Here is a 4,508-nt window from a genome sequence, read left to right as displayed (position 1 = left end):
ACACCAGGATTTAACCTCAGAACTGAGTCGGTGGAAAAAATTATCACCTGGCACTTCCATTTTTGTAAAAGAAGTAAAAAGAAATGAAATATAGCTACCTGAATTCCCAAAGTTGGAAAATGTTTCCTGACATAAATAAAAAGTATGCAACTTTAGTCTCTTTCTTTCGTCTTGGCTGTCGACATGCCATCCAGACTGAGGAAGACCTGGAAACTTCAGGGCCACATGAGCCACAGCCACGGCCACATCGACAAGCACTGGAAGCACCCAGGAGGCTGACGTAATGCTGGCGGCATGCATCACCACAGGATCAACTTTGACAAATATCACCCGGGTTACTTTGGGAAAGTTGGTATGAGGCATTACCACTTAAGGAGGAACCAGAGCTTTTGCCCAGCTGTCAACCTTGATAAACTGTGGACCTTGGTCAGTGAGCAGACACTGGTAAATGCTGCCAGAAACAACACTGGAGCTGCCCCGATCATTGACGTGGTGCGATCAAGCTACTTACTACAAAGTTCTGGGGGAAAGGAAAGCTCCCAAAGCAGCCTGTCATCTGAAGGCCAAATGCTTCAGCAGAAGAGCTGAGGAGAAGATTAAGAGCATTGGAGAAGCCTGTATCCTGGTAGCTTGAAGCCACCTGGAAGGAAGTTCATTAAAGCTCAAGTGTTTTTCTCAAAAAAAAAAAAAAAAAAAAAAAAGTATGTAAATTTATTTCCAATTGGCAACTTCTGACAATCAGATAAGAAAGGTCACTTTGGATTGTGCATCTAGGGTAGACATTAGCCTGAGGAATACTTGTAAAACTTGTCTGATTCTTTCTTTCTCTCTCCTCTTTCTCTCCCTCCCCACCTGTTACTGTGCGTTCCTCCTCACTTCGCCTCCCTGTGCCTTATACTGGGTGGAGTTTCCATGTGGGCCCCACTGTTGTGCTAATAATAGCGATGGCTGCTATCTGTCAAGCCTTTACCACTTGCCAGGCGCTGTGCAAAGCACCCTCAATACATTACCTCACTCATTCCTCCCACCAGCCCTTCAGGAGGATGGGCATGTTTGTGTAATAAGCCCAGTCATACATGGTGTTTAATAGCTCCATTATGTCTTTTGTCAGCAGTCCAAATAACAAAGTTATTGGTATTCTTGACTTTTTCATGCTTGGTTTAAAATATATCAGTAAACATGATGCCGTCTATAGAAAGGAATTAGCAGGAGAACTCTGGGGAATTGGAGTTATGCTTTATATACATTTTTAATCCTTTCCTTGAGCAGTAATTACTGGTGGTAAATGAAAGTACTGGGAGCTGTTGTTTTATATTGAAATTTAACTGCTTCCTTCTCTGCAGTAAAACAAAACTGGTGAGATTGAACGAAGATAAGAGCCTACAGATGTAGGAAAGTGCTAAATTTTGAACTCAACTTCTTTTGATAGGCTGAATATTCATTGCAAATGAATAAGCATCATTTACAATGCTTAATTGTATGAGAGAACAAAAGTACCAAGTTCCTGTATACTCTGCAGGCAAGATGTTTCAGTCTGTCTCCGGAAGGACTGACCTTTTGGAGCAAATGCATCAGGAGGGGATGGCAGGTCAGGGAAGACTGGGGTTTTTGTTTTTGATTTTTCCTCCTGGAGTGTACAGCACTTTCCTACCTTCCTCACTGTCCTAGCGAATCTACCTGTGTGCAGAGTTCTTCAGAGTTCTTCTGCTTTACAGGTAAAGCTGTACAGGTTGCTTTCAAAATCAGAATATGCGGCTCTGGGGACTGGCAAATGTTCCCCAGTCAGGCAGTCCCGTTCTCACACAAGGGCACAGGCCCAGCTTGTTGGGGCACGAGGGCACCAAGGGAGCACACTCTTGCATCAGATGCCCAAGGTCTTTCATCATGTTGCTCTGACAATGAGTCTGGAACAACCACAGTTGAAAACTGATGCAATAGGACGGAAGGGATTGCTAGCACTGGGAGTTAAGTTACCCTAGCGAAAGGGGAAAATGGAAATTTAAAAACAACATCTTGAGGTACTGAATTTAAATTACCAGCTGCATATTACCTGAGACCATGCCATATCTTTTAAGATGACCGTCAAGGGAACATAATTAAGTGGTTTAGAGGAGAACTTATGAGGGATGTTAGAGATTCATCAGAATATTAGCCTTTGTTAGTTTTATTAACATGAGTAAGGTCTAAACAGCAGTTTAGTTTTGGTTATTGTCATTAATTTGTAAATGAAAGCTTCAATGGCCCCCAAAGATATCAGATCCTAATCCCTGGAACCTGTGAATGTTTCTTTATTTTGAAAAGGTGTCTTTGCAGGTATGATTGAGTTAAGGACCTTGAGATGGAGGGATTATCCTGGATTGTCCAGTGGGCACTACACAATCACAGTGAAATCCTTTTAAGAGGGAAACAGACAGATTTGACATACACAGAAGAGAAGGCAATGTCACCATGGAGGTGGAGATTGAAGGGACATGGCCACAAACCAATGAATTCTGGCAGCTACCAGACACTGAAGGAGACAAGGAAGGGAATATGCCCTCGAGCTTCTGGAGGGATCACAGTCCTGCTGACACCTTGATTTTGGCCCAATGATACTGATTTGAGACTCCTGGACTCCAGGACTGTGAGAGAATTTTGTTGTTTTAAGCCACCAATTCTGTGGTAATTTGTTACAGCAGTCATAGGAAGCAAATGCACTTACCTAACCTGAACCTAGTGAGTTAGATTCTTAAGTCATGAATATAGGTCTCTCTACTGGAAAATACGTCAGTACCTACATGTGCTTGTAGAGAAGGAGACACAAGAAATCGGCAGCCATGTTGCCTTTGGGAAGGAGAACCAAGACAGTAAGAGTCTAAAAAGGCAGACTTACTTTTCATTTTACACACTCTCATTCTGTTTGAATTTTTTTCAAATATATGTTATTCCTTTTTTGTAAGAAAATAAACTTTTAATTTTAGAAGAGTTTTAGGCTTACAGAAACATTGCAAAGATAAAGTTCCCATATACCTATACCTAATTTACCCTTTTGTTAGCATCATACATTAGCATGGTACATTTGTCATAATTTGTCACAATGAACCTGTACTGACACGTTATTATTAACTGAAGTTCACACTTTGAATTTTCCTTAATTTTTACCTAATGTATTTTTTCTGTTCTAAGATCCCATCCACGATACCATATGACATTTCGTTGTCATGTCTCCTTAGGCTTCTCTTGGCTATGACATTTTCTCAGACTTTCCTTGTTTTTGATGACTTTGACAGTTTTGAGGCCTATGCTCAGTAGTGGCTTCTAATTGATGGAATATCTATTAATTGGAATTTGTCTCATTTTTTTCATGACTGGGGCATGTATTCCTTTTTCAATTAAAAACTAGTTAATAAAAAAGAAATACATTATTTGTACACTAAAAATATTTATGTAGATTACTGTGAGGATTAAAATAGTATATATGTATATATAATATAAATATATGTAATATATCTATATACAATATAATATATAATAAATAATATAAAATATTTAGGACATTGTTTAGCATTTACTACACATTGCATAAGTGTTATTTGTTACTACTGCTATTATGAGGTTAAAATGTGAAAAGCATACACTGAAATAAATGTTTGGATAAAAAGGTGTTAGGTAGGATAATGTGGTGAAGGCAGAAAGGTTACAACCTCAGGTTATGACCTCAGGCCTATCACTTGTTAACTCTGTGACCTGGGGCCAATAACCTCTCTGAGCCTCAGTTTTGAAACTTATAAAATGGGGATAATAATACATACTTAATAGGGTAGTGGTGAATATTAAGAAAGAAAATATGTGTAAGACTCAAGTGCAGCTACAATAAATTTTGTATTGTTCTTAAGTTTAATATTGGAAATAAACTGGATACAATCGATTGTAATTAATTTGCTTGTAGTAAGGTATAGTGTACAAATAAAGCTGCCAAGTTATTGCCGTAAGTTACCTGTGTTTATAAATATCTCTGCCTTTCTAACTGTGATGATTTATCCATCAAATACTTATTTAGTCTCTACCAGAGGTGAAATTCTGTGTGACACAGAGTTATACAAGACATGGTGCTTCCGTACAGTCTAACAGGGCAGTAACGAAATGACATATGAGTGCAGAAGAGGAAAGGGTATTCCTGGCAGCTGGGGCAGCTTTGTCTTAAAATATAGGTGGCTAGAAATTTTATATTTTATCTTCTCTTGATTATCAACATATTGGAAGCATACTGTAGAAAAGTTGGAAAAGTATAGATGAGCAGAAGGAAAATATTCAAACATATTTCTTTTTGGCATAGTGTATTCCAGTGCTTTTTTTTTAACCATTAATTTTTTAAAAAGCTGCCGAGATCATATTATACATACAATTTAGTATTCAGGGTTTTTTTCACCTAACATACCATAAACATTTTTCATGACATTCAAGCTGCTTCTTAAAGCATCATTTAAAATAGTTGCTACATTTCCTGTGCTAATAGGAAAAAGGTTTGG

At 38.4% G+C, this 4,508-nt stretch overlaps 1 pseudogene; it reads left to right on the top strand.

Annotated features, from left to right (window-relative positions):
• Positions 1-105: 105 nt before the first annotated feature.
• On the top strand, positions 106-690 carry LOC148758463 (large ribosomal subunit protein uL15 pseudogene; annotated as a pseudogene).
• Positions 691-4,508: the final 3,818 nt, after the last annotated feature.

This window comes from Rhinolophus sinicus, chromosome 3 (genome assembly GCF_057876585.1).
Source record: "Rhinolophus sinicus isolate RSI-liver-muscle chromosome 3, RSI-T2T, whole genome shotgun sequence".
NCBI classification, from domain to species: domain Eukaryota; kingdom Metazoa; phylum Chordata; class Mammalia; order Chiroptera; family Rhinolophidae; genus Rhinolophus; species Rhinolophus sinicus.
This window is presented reverse-complemented; position numbering and strand designations above follow the sequence as displayed.